We start from the raw sequence: 16,094 nt of genomic DNA on the forward strand, positions 1-16,094 counted from the left end.
TCAATTTAGGCTTTCATTAAATCAGCTTTTACATTATCTGCTCTAAACTTCCCATTGTTTAATGTATTTCTGGTGTAGGCAGAGGTAATGGCTACCATTTACCCAAATAAGTTGGCCTACTTATTATCTGTAAATGGCATGTCAAGTGACCCCCAACACCCTCATGTAAAAGGTCTTCTCTTCTAAAGTTTACTTCGGTCTCAGAAACCGTTATTTAATGAAGCAGTTATATTGTTTATATGACTAATACAATTTATTATAATCAAATATTGATGATTGTATCAATGAACTGTTTTTTCCTATAGCACCTTTTCGGTTTGCAAATAGAGCTCTCTTATTGTTAGATCCAAATGCCTCTGTATCCATTTCACGAAGCCTCATCACATATACTGAGATTCTGTTTTTGTGACTTCATTAGTTTCCCTTCCAAAACCATGAAAATCAGAGCAATTGTAGCAACAGGGAGATCACAAAATAAAAAAACCAAGCAAAATGGTGCTTTTTAGGACTATGCTAACCAAATCATCTCAAATTACTCTCATGAGATTTTAACATTTGAGTAATCTCCTGTAGTTCTTAGACGATCATAATAATGTCCTTTCACCTCTCAGTGTATTCCCTACCTCTTTGGCATTACTAATGGGGTGTGGAATATAACGTCTGTCAACATCAAGACAACTTTGCTAAATACTCCTATACCCAGAGGCACTAATGGCTCCTGCAGAGGACTGGGACCCTAGACTTAAAGGATTCATATGCAGTTAATCTGAAAATCACAGCAGAGCCTATATGGTGCAAACGATCAAATTACCTAGTAGTTCTTTGGCTGCTTAACTGAACTAATTAAAAATCAAAGCTGCATATGTATGTTTACTTTTTTAAAGTTTTATTTATTTATTTTTTAAAGATTTTATTCATTTATTTGACAGAGATCACAAATAGGCAGAGAGACAGGCAGAGGGGGGTGGGGAGCAGGTTCCCTTCTGAGCAGAGAGCCTGATGCTGGGCTCAATCCCAGGACCCTGGGATCAGGACCTGAGCCGAAGGCAGAGGCTTTAACTCACTGAGCCACCCAGGTGCCCCTGCGTATGTATGTTTAAATAAGAATCCACATCAATTAATTTTCCGGTTTCACATTTACTGTTTCATCCCAACTGTCTTGAAAATAAGACCCACAGACATACACGTTCTATGTACTTATTTATTTATTACAATAGAAAATAGATGCAGGCAAAATAAATAAAGGCAATCCTCACTTCTGGAGGAAAAACATTGCTCACGCTCTGTGAATGGTCAGTCAGCTCTCTGTGGATAATAGGTAACGTTTTTATTACGGAACTTATAATTTACAGCCCAAACCCTCTTCATGGAAATACTCTGAAGTTGCACCTCCAAACCATAGATGGTTTGATATGGTGCAGCCCTAATTACCATCATTCTGATCTAATCTCTTTCCTACCCAGTGTTGTCCTGCAATATTCCTGTTGGCCAGTCCTTTAGTCTAAATTTAAAAAAAATCACCTGATGAAGAACTCATTGTCTCACCTGGTAGCCCATTCCACTTCTAATGACTATGGCAGCTAGCAAGGGATTCCTTTGATTGGGCTTAAATCTGGCTGCCTGTGCTTTCCATTCATTAGCTGGGTTTACAGGGGCTGTATAGAAAAATCTACCACATCTTCTTCTTGATTGTCTTCCCAGTGTTTGAAGTAAACTATCATTCTTGCCTTTCTCCAAAAGCTAATGATTTCCCAGTTCCCTAGGCATGCCTATTAAAACACAGAGTTGTTTCCCCACCTCCAGAGGCTTTTATTCATTAGGTCTATGATGGGCCCCAAGACTTTGTCTGTTTTAGAGTACAAGCTGTGTGGTTTTATCAGCCTATTTTCTGTATGTAGAATTTGGGGGTCCAAAAGCTTTCTTTGTTCTGTACTCTATCCCTTTAAATCCCAAATGGCAGTATTTCTACCAGTATCGAGTTTTTGAAAACCCTATAGATGTCCTGTGTATGTTAAAAGGAATTCAGTCCAGAAGAAAAGGGGCTTATCCATTGATTCTCCCTAAATAATTCCATTTCTATTTGGGAGGTATGAGGGAATTTATGAGTCAGATACTTGATTTCTTCAAAGAGCCTTTGTGTGACTGAATACTCTGATTTTTAAAATCTTTCTTAAGTATTAGTGAAAGGTTGACCAGCCATATTCTTGGCTTTTTCTCGACAGCATGCTTTCTTGGTAGTAAAGCCGTCCATGTTTATACCCTTCAGAGACTTGATGAGCCAAGAATTTCCCAATCATCAAGCCCTGGTTGCTTTTTGTTTGAGAATTCTTTCTTCAATTTATTTCTTCTTACATTTTACTGTCGGCGGCAGGAAGTAGCCAGAATACCTCTTCAACACTTGGAAATCTCCTCAGGTATGTGTCCAGTTTACTTGTATACAGCTTATGCTTTCTACATGACTGCCTGGCACAATTCTGGTAAGCTTTCCTCCACTATGTAACAAAGCTCTCCCTTCTTCGAATTCCTGAAATCGTGCTCCTCACTTCCTTCCGTGTCCTCGCTAGCAGAGTTGTTAACCACCATATTTCTACTAATCGTCTATTTAAGACAGGATAGGCGTTTTCCATTGTGTTACTCAAAATTCTTCCAGTTTCTGCCAGTTGCCCATGTCTAACACCATTACCACATTTTTGGGTCTTTGTTATAGTAGCACCCTGGCTTTTGTTGCCAAAATCTTTTGGGGTCCAACTGGAGGAGGAGAACCAGTAGGAGATATATAGTAAGATATTTATTGCAAGACCTATGTAACCTAGGGACTGCCTAGGACTGCCTATGTAACTTTTAGATGTGCCTAGCTAAAATCCATAAAGCAGGGGTCCCTGTGTGGCTCAGTTGGTTGGGCATCTGCCTTTGGCTCAGGTCATGGTCTCAGGGTCCTGGGATCGAGCCCCATGTCGGGGCTTGTCCCTCTTCCTCTCTGCCCCTCCTCTTTCTGCTTATGCTTTCTCTCTCTCTCAAATGAATAAATAAAATCTTAAAAAAAAAAAAGAGTATTAAAATCCATAAAGCAAACTGTCAGGGGAGGCAGACTGGAGCACTTGGCCATGGGCTGAGGCTTCTGTCCACAGGTGGGGTTTCCTCCTTCTTCAGGGAAGACTCAACTGCTTTTTTGGCTTTCAGCAGACTGAACCAGGCTCTCCCTGGCTATTTGGGATAATCTCTCTTACTCAAAATCAATTGATTATAGATTTTAATCACATCTACAGAATATCTTCATAGCCACGCTTCGATTAGTGTTTGTTCGTGTAACTGGGGATGATAGCTGAGTCAAGTTGACAACATCAGAAAGACCATCATAGTACCCTGTATTACACTTCCTCCACTCGCCACAACTCGTAACCACCTCATTATTAGATAACCTAATAATTTTCCTTTGGATATTCACGCTTTAAAGGGCCTTGTTCTCAGAGATACCTGAAGAATCAAGATAAAATATTTCTATCATACTGGCTTGTTATACACAAGAGTTCTTCAGTTAGTCATAACAGCTGTATGAGCTGCAAATTATTTCTCCATGGGGATTCGAAAGTTGGATGTGCACTAGATTTAAATGTCTTTTTGTTGGGAGACAGCACTGACAGTAGTTAGGTAGTCTGTTGCGTTGCTGGGGACCAGCAGCATTGCCATCACCTGGGAGCTTATTAGACATGCAGAGTCCAGGGCCCACCCCAGCACTCCGGAATCAGAATTGATGCTCTAAACAACCCGCATTCAATTTAGTTGTACATTATGGTTTGCCTACTTTCTTAACTGTTATCCCTGGCTCTACATCTATCTCTTCACACACCCAGGATGTGGTTTCCTACGAATTTGAAAACAATTCTTTTTGAAGATTTTATTTGTTTATTTGAGAGAGAGAGCACAAGCAGGGGGAGCAGTAGAGGGAGAAGCAGACTCCCCGCTGAGCAGGGAGCCTGATGTGGGGCATGATCTTAGGACCCTGGGACCATGACCCAAGCCAAAAGCATACACTCAACCGACTGAGCCACCCAGGTGCCCTGAAGACAATTCTTGAGTCTAAAAGTGTTCAGTGTTTCTTTGTGCATAGAGGTGAAAGTCCAAATGGCCTTCAAAATCCACATGACCTTCAGAGTTCTTCTATTAGACTGCTGTGTACTTTTTAGGTATTCTTATCTCAACATCACGCAGGGCTCTGATACTGGCAGTCCCCAAAGCTACTAAGGCTTCTCTCCTCTGTGCTTTTCCTTCCATCCTTGGTTCCCCTGTATAGAGTGCCCTACCCCAACCTGGTTGAACTATGGGAATCCTCACTTGACTCCTCCAGGGCATAAAGGACCCATGCTGTTTATTATGGTAGTTGTACCTGATACATAATAGATACTGACTATTTATTAAGAGAAGAATAAATGATCAGTTTCTAGAGATGCTGTGAAAGCTAACTGAGATGAATGATAAATAAATGTCAGAGAGTTCTAGGGAAGAAGTCCTATTATTAAGGCATAGTTATTATCTCATTACATTGCATGGCATTTCAGAGGGGTAATTATTAAGAACTCCATTTTGCAGTAAAGGATGCTGAGACAGAGGATAGAGAAACTGTTCTCATAATTAATGTGCTAAAAAGGAACAAACAAACAAACAGACAACTAAGGCAGTCTGATTCCAGAATCCACATGCTTGCTATATAACTTTGGATGCATACAAAAACATTTTTCAGTCTTTTATAAAAGTAAATTCTAAAGATTTGTGTGGTAATTAGACATGTAATCAATAGTTATAATTATCAATTCATTTCTAAAAACTTTATGGAAAACACTTAGAACACCATAGAAAGGACGAAGTGATATTTTAATTAAAACTACATTCAGAGGGCACCTGGGTGGCTTGGTGGGTTAAAGCCTCTGCCTTCAGCTCAGGTCGTGATCCTGTGGGGCTCAGGTTGTGATCCTGCGGTCGGTCGTGGGATTGAGCGCCGCATAGAGCCCCGCATCGAGCCCTGCATCAGGCTTTCTGCTCAGCGGGCCTGCTTCCCACCCCCCCACTCCCCTGCCTACTTGTGATCTCTGTCTGTGAAAAAAAAATAAGTAAAATCTTAAAAAAAACCAAAACCACATTCAATTAACAACAAACCTTTTTAAGTGTCTATTGCAGTGGATATCTATGCTTTCTTGCCTACTTTTTTTAAGTAAGAGCACCCTAGTACTCTTTTGGGATCCCACTTTCCCCACTCTAAGTTATTTGGTTAGGGTGAGATCAACTCTCCTCTCAATCATATTTTCCAGGAGCACACCAGTGACTCATACCTGGACGGTCATCATATTCCAACTCACTGGACACCATGACTGGTTCAGGGATGGGCCTATGACTCAAGTAAGCCCAAGAATGAAAATCAGTTTGGTAATTTTTAATATATTGGTTGATCGTCTAAAATTGTAAGAATGGAAAAGTAAGAAGGAACGTCAAAGAGGGAAGAAGTGAACCAGGAGAAAGTGGAGTCATTGAAATCATTGCAAGAGTTTCAAGAAATGACGCTTCAGTATCATGAAATTACCAATTGAATAATGTTTATGCTTTTGAATGTATCAACCAAATACTTAAACAAAATATTTTATTCACTTCAAGTAACTATAATTTCAGTCATGATTGATTGTTCCCAGCAGGACCTGTATCTGTGTAAATAGGCAATTATTGATTCAGAAAAAAAAAAGGGAGAAGAAGAAAAAGGTAGGTATCTCATTATTTTCTTTTTCAAATCAAAGTTTTCCTTTTGGAGACTTTTCCTTCACTCAAGAAAATACTGAATGAGTCAGCGTGTTAATCTGTTTTGCTCTGATAAATCCTATCTTCTTATTATAGAGATATTTTTCAATGGGGTAGTAATTGCCTAGCTGATTGGTGATGATTTATTTATACCCATCTACTCATTTAACAGCTCTTTATCAGACCTCAGATATGCAGCAGGCATTGTGCAGAGAGTGAGATTCAAAGTTGTTCCCTAACCTAGAATGAAAGCTCCCTAGGAGCCCCAGACTCAGAGCCTGGTGCCTAGCAGACATTTGGTGTTGGATCACATTATCAGAAACCCATAACTATGCATGTGAGGTATGTTTCTGTATTCGTTTAATGATGGTGGCTGCTGAAGATCCATGGTTGGCCTTCAAGTATCACCTGGGACTCAAACATGAACTTCCAGCTTGGGGTTCTGCACTTTTTTTCCTTATGGCAGTTATTCCTCATAATGCTCAGGTTTAATGATACCTGTTTTTAGTAGCCCACAATGAAATGATAACTTATACTTAGTGTCAATATGGTTTGTATAACAGTGCTGAAGCGGTACCCTGATACCCCAATAGACGACGATTTTGGTCCCTATTGGTATGCTAGCTTTAGTGTGTTGGATGGTGGCTTCCCACATTCTAAATCCCAGAGCCTGTTAATGTGACCTTTTTGGAAAAAGGGTCTTTGCAGATGCAACTAAGGATCTTGGGCTGAGATCATTTTGGATTATTTGGGTGGTGTCTAAATCTGATAACAAGTGTCCTTGTAGGAGACAGAGAAGATGACACATGGAGGAGAAGGCCATAGGAAGACACAGGCAGAGAGTGGAGCGATGCAGCCATAACCCAACAGATTCCTGGAGCCTCCAGAAGCTGCTCCAGGCAGGGGAGGGTTCCCTCATAATCTTGAGGAAGGAGTGCAGGCCTGATGACACTTAATTTAGACTTCTGCCTTCAGAACAGGGACAGAAAAAAAATTTTTTTAAGCATTTGTTAAGGCAGCTGTAGGAAACCAATAAGCTCGTTCATACAGACTAATTAAGGATTCTGTTGTGCTGTTTTATAACAATTTTTGGAAAGTCCGTATCTCTACTCCAATTCTATCCAATGGAGACATTTGTTTTCTGAGGTTTGATGAAACTCAAAGGTTAGTGCTTCTAGCCACAGATGCCCCAGAAAGTCCACTCAGGGCACAAATATGAAATTTCTGAATGAATTGGTCTCAACAAGTGGTCTGGAGATCTAAATGCTCTTTGTAAAAGTACCATTGGTTCTGAGAGGAAATGCCTATGGGTGAAAAGTTCCATTTACAAAGTTCCACAAATTGACAAAGTGGTTGGGCCAGGGAGCGAAGACACATTGCTTCTGGCCCTATGCACATCTCTGGGCTACTTTCTCTCTTTGCCTCTTCCTGTGATGCACATTATGAGGGCATTAGGCAAGTTCATTTCTAGAGACCTTTGAAAATTAACCATCACCCAATCTGGAGTATGTCCACTCCCCTTTATTTTTCTTTTCCCCCTTGGTTTCCTCCATGTCACCTGTCATAATTGGTAATTTTATGAACACTGGCTTGTCTGTTCTTACTCCAAGTTCAAGGAACATGGTAATTGTACCTCGCATTTGTCTGACACACAGTAGGTCCTCAATAAAGAGTATATTAATACACAGATTAGTGAGTGAACACTTTGGGTGTCTATCAGGGGTTGGAATCTGTTCAAGGACAGATTTTGTTTGTGTCGTCCTGAAATTCAGTGGTGTTAGGACTGAAAGAGAAGTAAATGGTCTTTTAGATACATGAGTGCATCTTCAGCCTTCCTGACAAACATGACCCACACGCTTGGCTGAAACATCCTTGGTGAGTTGGTGACTTGGTGACAGAGTCTTTGCCAATTTGCTTTCCTTTTCCACACCTGTCAATTATTGCAATCTTTATAGTAGCATTTTGCGCCCGTGATGCAGCAGAGGCCTGGAAGTCTGGGAGTGGGAGGAGAGGGAACCCCAGTGCCTAGCCCAGGGTCTGAGAACCACCGGCGGCGAGGTGGGTGCGCTGTAGCTGACAGCTGTCTGAAGCAGCGACGCCGCCTTCCTGCTGGGATCCTCTGGGCTCTCGGCCTCCCCGCCGGCAAGGGGTCCGTCCTCCTTCGCCAGCATTTCTCTTCTCCCGCCAGGCCCGCGGCCACGCGCAGCAGCGTTCCCCACGGTCACCTGTGTGGTCGCCCTGGGCGCTGGGGTCCTCTGCTGCGGCCAGGAGCGGTCGCCGAGGGCGGGGGGGGGGGGCGCGCGCGTGCGGCTACGGGCTCTTCCCTCCCTTCTCCCCACCCCACGCGCTCCCCCTGCCCCTCCTCCCCACACTGCGCCGCGCTCGGCTCTCCGGAGAGTTGCCAGCACCTCCCGCGAGGAGTTCGGAGCCGCCCCACCGCAGAGCCCACGGCCCATAGAGCCCTCGGCCCGCCCCGCGCGAGCGACGCAGGTGTCGGAGCCCCCGCGCCGCCGCCATCTCTTGTCTTCCCTGTGGGTTGAACCCCGGCAACGAGGTGGGACCCGCTTCTCTCTCCTCCATCCCTTACTGCCCCCTTTCCCGCTCTCGGCAGCTGGAGGAGCGGGGCGCTGGAGCGCGCTCGGCGGGCGCGGAGCCCGCGGGCCACGGGGGGACCGGGAGTCCGGGGACGACCCCGCGGGTCCACCGGAGGGGTCAGCGCTCGGGGGTGGCGGGAGGGGCGGCGGGGCCACTCGGTCTCCCGGCCCGGGGGTCGGGAGGCTCCCGGGGCGAGGAGGATAGGGGCGCGCGTCTGACCGCAGCCGGCCGCACCCGGGCGCGCACCTGCCTGTGCCCCCGAAGCGACGCGCCCCGCAGCCAACTTCTTTTTCAGGTCTCCTTCCTACTTTGGAAACTGAAGGGACTGCGACGTAAACCAGTAAGCCCTGGGGCTCGGGGAAACACTTGTTGGTTTGGCTGAGGCGAGAACAAACTCGCGCTGCAGGGGTGGTTAAAATCTCAGCTTCTCTTTTTCACCCTCTCCCGTTCTACCCCAAAGAAATGTGAAAAACAAAAGAACGAATCCAAAGCATTGGTTAAAGGGATTCGTAGAGGTGAGAAAACTAGACCTAACCGAGGAGTCAGTGGAAACCCCAGGTATGGTGAAGCCCCCTAAGAAACTAGTTGTTGCCAGTGCTATTTCGAGGACTTTTGTTTGCAAACAGATGAGCTGTAAGAGTTCCTTCTATTGAGGGTCTGCCCGGAGTGCCCTGTGTTAACATGTATTTCCGTAAGTATTAAAGTATATTGAAAGAAATGCTCTTTCAGAGCTCTGGATTTGCAGTCGGAATATCTGGATTTTGGCATGATTTTGCCATTTATTATCCATGACAGCTGGGGTTAGCTTAACCTCTCTGGGTCTCATTTTCCTCATTTGTCCGATTGGAGGGTTGGATCCTGGGGGCCTCTTAATAATATTTAAGATGCTTCCCAACTTAAAAATGTATAATTCTATAACTCTTTAACATGTTGCAAACATTGCTAGGTTCATGATTTCATGACACTTTAAAAATCTATTTTGATCTCAGCATTTTGTTTTGTATGCCTTTATGACTTGTGTCTTTAGGGTTTTCCAACCAGATATTAAAGAGAAAAATGCTTATAAAAGAGTTCAGAAATGTGTAGTTTATATGTGAATATTTAGATCATATCTTACTTTGCCTTAAGGAATTATGTTCAACTTTCAGCCAATATTTGCAACACTACAACACAAACACATGGCTTTAGCACAGCACTTAATTCTCTCTCAGTACTGTGTATTTGGAGGAAATAAAAATTGTTTTGGAGGAAAACAGAAATTGTACCTTTCCTATCAATTACTGATCTTGACCAACATGTGTTACTTTTTAGCATAGTTGTGTGCAAAATATTTTAAAAAATGGTTTCAGACCATTTCAAAGCCTCTGAAATTAAGCTCAAAACCAGAGATGCCCATTTTAGTAATGCATTTTAGTGGTCTTGGAATGAAGCCCAGAAAATAGCAGAGGTGAAGCAGATAAACCAGAAATAAGGAATTGACCCCCGCAAAAATTTGTACAAGAAGTGTGTGCCCCAAAGGGTCAGTGAACCTTTTGTTTATTTTATTTTTTTTACCTTTTGTTTATTTTTGATAAAAAACAAACAACTGTTGGTTTGTTGGCAGACAGAGGATGTTAGAATGGCTTTTGTTGTTACTTACAACTTAAAATTATTTGAGTCACAGTCATCAGTAGTTAGGATATAGGTTTTAGAAGTATTTCTGGATCTTCTTGGTGGCTTTGATATAAAATAAAATAATGCGTTCCCACCTAGCCTGTGCTGTGTGTGTAGTTTGGGAGAGTGGAGTGGATTTCAAGTACAGTACTCTTTTGTGAACACATTCCCTCATTTCCATGGCCTTTTCCGCTTTGGGCTGCAAGTGTCCTTACTCACTGAGGCATTATCTTGCCTCATATTCTCTGGTGAAGCAGGTGATCAGCTCCTTTGAAACTGATGCTCAAGGAGTTAAGTAAATTAGTTGGTGAATCACAGAGAGTAGAAAAACTCAAATACCCTGCCTTCTAGGGGTTTTTGGAAAACAATAGATGAATCTGATTGCTCAGGGTCTACCCCTGATTCATTCATGGCTTGGGAGCATCACCATGGCTGGCCAAAACTCTGCTTCTCTTTTGTAATGAATTTACCTAAAGAAAAGAAAAAAAAAACCCCAAGCCCAAAAAACAGTCATGTCTTCATACTTAGATCACTATTATATCATCAAATGGTTTTTATTTGTGAAGTGCAATATCTGTGTGGACCTGGGAAATAAAACTTAAAATATCCAGAAAAAAAATTGTCTTGGCAGATACTGTACTGCGTTTTCATACTGAGAACCAAGCACACATACTAAAAAAACATATCCCGTGGAGTTAAAAATGAAGAAAAGGGCTTACGGTCTCCTCTCATTCTTGAGATTTTATGTGATTTACGAATTCCACTTTTAATTAAAACAGAAAGGCGCAAATGTTCACATACTGGCCAGACTTAGTACATGTAACCTTTTGGAATTTCAATTCAAATTTGGTCTGTTTATAATCTGGAATATTCCTTCTCACATACTTTTTATTAAAACTTTTTGTGATGCGATAGTGATATTATCTGCCGTCTTTTCATGAACTTGATCTTATTAATCTTGAATTTTTATAACCCTTTGAACATATATATATATATATATATATATATATATATACATATATGACATATAGAGAGAGGAGAGGTACATAAAATAAATATGCTGGTTGACAAATAATAATAGCAAAGGATTATAACAGACAAATATAAGGTAAATACCCTATTATTCACCACACCAGTAAGAGAACATGCCAGTAACTAGAGACATCTTGCTTATTCCTTCTTTTTTTTTTTTTTTTAAGATTTTATTTATTTATCAGAGAGAGAGAGGGGGAGAGAGCAAGCACAGGCAGACAGAATGGCAGGCAGAGGCAGAGGGAGAAGCAGGCTCCCCGCCGAGCAAGGAACCCGATGTGGGACTCGATCCCAGGACACTGGGATCACGACCTGAGCCGAAGGCAGCTGCTTAACCAACTGAGCCACCCAGGCGTCCCTTGCTTATTCCTTCTTGATCACAAGTTTGGTTTTACCTTAAAAAATGTTATTTGAAATTAAAAGGCATTCTTTCAGATTTTGTTGCATTCGTGTTTGTGAGCTGAAGCCATTTCTTCACTCTGCTTTAAAGCAAAATCTTTTGAAGAGTTGTCTGTATTCACTTCTACAGTATATCTCTTCACATTATTTTCTTGTTTGTTTGTTTTTAAGATTTTATTTATTTGAGAGAAAGCGAGAGCATGAATGAGGTGAGGGAGAGGGGCAGATTGAGAAGCAGGCTCCACGTTGAGCAGGGAGCCCGACGTGGGACTTGATCCAGGACCCTGGGATCAGGCTCTTAAACAACTGTTTAAGGCAGGCTCTTAAACAACTGAGCCACCCAGGCGCCCCTACATTATCTCTTAAGCCCATTTCAGTACTCTGCCAAAACTACCCCTGTCCTGGTCACCAGTGACATCACCTTTCCAATTCCAGTAGTTAGTCGTCAGTGTTGATCTTACTTCACCTGTTGGTAGCATCGTTGCCGTTATTACTGTCTGCTCAGGGTACGCCTTCCTTACTGACCTCCAGGACACCAAGGATGCTTGGTTTCCCTCTTTCTTTGCTGGCCGCTCCTGTCTCCTTTGCCAATCAGGAGCTTCTCTGAGAGGTTTTACTCTTCCAGTGCCTTAAGATGTAGTCCTCAGGAGCTCTTTTCTCTGTATACTCTGATGATTTCATACAGTCTCTTTATTTTTTCTCTTTGATCTTTACCATTGTATACTGATGACTCAGAAATGATAGAGCTCATGCCTGAACTTCTCTCCCTGACCTCAGGCCTCTGTATCAGCTGCCTATTCACCATTTTCATTTGGTGAGTACATACCCCAACAGAATCTTCATCTTGCCCAAGTCTACTCTATCTGCTGTCTTCTTCACCTCCAGCCACCTTTCAGTTGCTCTGGCCCCAAACCTTGGCGTCATCTTAGTTTCTCCCATTCCCTCATACCTGAGGTGTACCATGTCAGGAAATCCTCTTTGTTTTCTCTTATCGACCCAGAATATAATTACTTCTCATCACTTCCATGGCTGCCACCCTGGTCTGAGCTGCCATTTTATCCCACATGAATTATTGCAAGGACCCTGTAACCGGTCTCCCTGCCTTTATCCTTTGTCTTCTATAATCTATTCTCACACCTGCAATCTGAGCTCTCCTTTTACTGCATATGTCAAATCATGTCACCTTTCTGCTTCAAAAACTCCAAAAGCTTTCTAGTTCATATGGACTAAAAACCAAAATTCTTAGGATCACCTACAAGACCCTACCTGATCTTTTCTCCTATGCACTTTACCTATCTGATCTCATTGCCTACTGTTCTTCTCACTGATCTTGCGATTCCTTGACTGTATCAGAGACGACCTTTGTGTGCCTGGAATACACTTGAAATGTTCAAACACTTCTTTTTCAATGAAGCCTACTCTGATTATCACATTTAAAATCACACATCCTCTAACCTTGCAATACACTTCTTTCCCTTTCCTTTGCTTTTCCGCATAGTGCTTATCACCCATTAACATACTATATTACTTCTCACTTATTATTTTTTTCCTTTCTTATTTTGATTAGAATATAAGGTCTATGAGAATGGACTTTTTTTCTGTTTAGTTCACTACTGTATCCCCAGTACTTGAAATAGGGCCTAGCACAAAAGAGCTGCTCAGTAATTTTTTTTGTTGATCGGAGGTTGTTGCTGACTGTGGCTGTTGTTTATTTTCATTGCTGGATATATTTCACTATATTCATATATAGTATCTTATTGTTTACTGATTCTGATTATGATAATCGGGCCATTTCCATTCCTCCCTACCTTCCTCCTTCTCTTCTCTTCTTTCCTTCCTACCTCCTTCTGTCCCCCACCTTTCTCTCTCTCCCCCTTCCTTCATTCCTTCCTTCCACTCTTCCTTTCCCTTCTCTTCTCTTCCCTTCCTTTCTTTTTTTATTTCTCTACCATAAATAAACCAACTATGATTCTTCTTCTACAAGTGTCATGATGCGTAGATGCAGAATATAAAACTGTTTGTCAAATTACTAGATCACAGGGATTGCAAATAGTAGCTTTGTGAGATAATGCCACATTTTTCACTATGCACTACCAATTTGCATTCCTGCTTTCATTGCTCTATATTTTTGCCAAAATTAAGTATTCTCAAAACATTTAATATTTAGGGACACCTGAGTGGCTCAGTGGGTTAAAGCCTCTGCCTTCGGCTAAGGTCATGATCCCAGGGTCCTGGGATAGAGCCCTGCAGTGGGCTCTCTGCTCAGCAGGGAGCCTGCTTCCTCCTCTCTCTCTGCCTGCCTCTCTGCCTACTTGTGATCTCTGTCTGTCAAATAAATAAATAAAATCTTAAAAAAAAAGCAACAAAAAGAAAACCATTTAATATTTGTCCATCTGGTGGGTATGTGTTGTTATCTCATTATTTTTTATTTCTAAAGAACTAAATTACTAGTAAGATTGAGCTTGGTATCTGTAAGTTACACTGTAGTAACGAATGATCTCCAAATCTCATCAATGCCATAAAACTTAATTTCTCATTCCTGTGGATGAAAGCAACTTTCCAGGGCAACTGTCCTTAGTAACTCAGAGGTCTAAATTCAGAGACTGTCCACCATTCTGTAGCTGTACAATCTGTAACATAGGCCTTTCCCAGTTAGTATGGTTTGGGAAGAAAAGCATGGATAATCATGAGCTAATTTTAAATACCTTTGTCTGGAAGTGACATGAATTGTTACTATTCATATTTTAGAAGCAAAAGAAGTCATGTGGTATGTTTAACTTAGAGGAGATGGGGAGGGTTAATCTTCTTTGAAGCTAAAAGGAAAATAAATCTGGGAATACTGGTGAACGGCACTTTTTTTTTTTTTTTAATCTATTGCTGTATAACAAATTACCCCCCAGTTTAGTGACTTAAAACAGCAAATATTTATTATTTCAAATATCAGGAGTTAATATATCATAGGTGTGTTTCTGGGCCCAGTGTTTGTTCTTTTGGTCTCTCTTTTTTTTTTTTTTTTTGCCCATATCACATTGTTGTAATTACTGAAGATTTAAATTAAATTTTGCTATCTGGTAAGTGTGGTAGCAAATCCTCTCACTTTATGCAATTTTTTTCAAGAGTGTAATAGCATATTCCTTGGCCCTTTGCCTTTCTATATACATGTTTTTGAATCAGTGTGTCAAGTTCTATAAAATTTGTTAGGAATTTAATGGAGCTTGTGTTGAGATTGTTTTGGGTCTATAAATAACTAAAAGGAAATTAATACCTTTAAATATTTGGTCCTAGACTCCATGACCAATTCCCAATATATTAGGTCTTCTTAGATATAAGAAACATAAGTGTTGTTTAATATTTTCCTTAGGAGTTCTTGGACAGCTTCTTATAAGATTTATCACAGGAATTGCATGTTTTAACATTTATTTTAAATAGTATCTTTTGAAAAATTCATCCTCTGTTGATACCATATAGAAATACACCTGACATTTGAACATATTTTCAAAATAATAGCTTTATTTGATTGTAATTCACATAACATTCATCTTTTTATGGTATAAAACTCACTGGTTTTTAGTACATTAGCAAATTTATGAAATTTATGCAGCCATCACCACTATGTAGTTTGAGAACAGTTTTATTACTCCTCAAAGAAACTCTGTACCCATTAGCATTCATTCCCCAATCCTCCTCCTCCTGTGTTCAAAACCACTGCTTTACTTTCTGTGTTTATGGATTTGCCTGTTCTGGATATTTCATATAAATAAAACCATGGGGTCGTTAGCAACCAAATTTTTCCTCTTAACAAGTTTTCAAGGTTAATCTGTGCTATAGCATGGATCTGTACCTCATTCTTTTTGTATAGCTAAACAATATTCCATTCTATGGGTATACTCCTTTTTGGTTATTCATTCATCAGTTGATGGACATTTGGATAAGTTTCCACTTCTTGGCTGTTATGTATAATGCTGCTACTAACATTTGTGTAGAAGTTTTTATGTGAATATATGTTTCTATCTTTTTTGGGTATATACCTATGAGTGGAATTGCTGAGTCACATGGCAACTCAGTGTTTAACATTACAAATCTGTCAAACTACATTCCAGAACAGCTTTCATCATTTTACATCCCCCCAGCAATGTGAACCTTAAACCTACATTGCCAACATGCCAAGCTTAAAAAGATGTGATTCATGCAAGTATATAATTTTCAAGTAAATTTTAGTAAGTATTTATAGGAAGTATTAGACACAGCAATGCTGGATATGTAGTGAAAATTACTGTTCAATTCAAGTTCTTCATACTTGGGAGTTTAAAATCTTTTTCAGAATTGTGAACACTCAATATGTTTAAGGTGGACCGTGAGAAACTTTTGTGAATATTGATTCTCACTGAAGGAAAGTCAGCAAGTCATGTATTCAATAAAATTAGTAGGTTAGGCTCTTCCCACTTACACAATTTTTTGGGAGCCCATAAAGTCTCCCCCAAAGTGAATATAGTCCAGTGCAGGAGAGTGTTTGCCTGGCCAGTGCAGTCTTTCAGGGATCTGCTTAGCTGGGCGAGAGCTATGGTCCTGGCAAGTACAGCATGGAGAACTCCTGAGGAGAGCCCAGAACTGTAGGGAGCTGCTGCCGGGGGGGA

General features: G+C 41.1%; 1 protein-coding gene across 8 annotated transcripts in view; it reads left to right on the top strand.

Annotated features, from left to right (window-relative positions):
* LEPR (leptin receptor) overlaps nucleotides 1-16,094 on the top strand; it is a 116,443-nt gene that overhangs the window by 21,287 nt on the left and 79,062 nt on the right. For 3 of the 8 annotated variants that reach the window (XM_059375011.1, XM_059375009.1, XM_059375003.1), the window contains exon 1: nucleotides 8,162-8,335. The gene's annotated coding sequence lies outside the window, so the exon portion shown is untranslated. Of the gene's footprint in view, nucleotides 1-2,247; nucleotides 2,415-5,303; nucleotides 5,746-8,161; nucleotides 8,336-8,538; nucleotides 8,717-16,094 lie in introns of those variants that run through there. The other 5 variants (XM_059375005.1, XM_059375004.1, XM_059375008.1 and 2 more) reach the window with 3 other exon arrangements.

Source organism: Mustela nigripes, chromosome 14 (assembly GCF_022355385.1).
Source record: "Mustela nigripes isolate SB6536 chromosome 14, MUSNIG.SB6536, whole genome shotgun sequence".
In the NCBI taxonomy this organism is placed as follows: Eukaryota; Metazoa; Chordata; class Mammalia; order Carnivora; family Mustelidae; genus Mustela; species Mustela nigripes.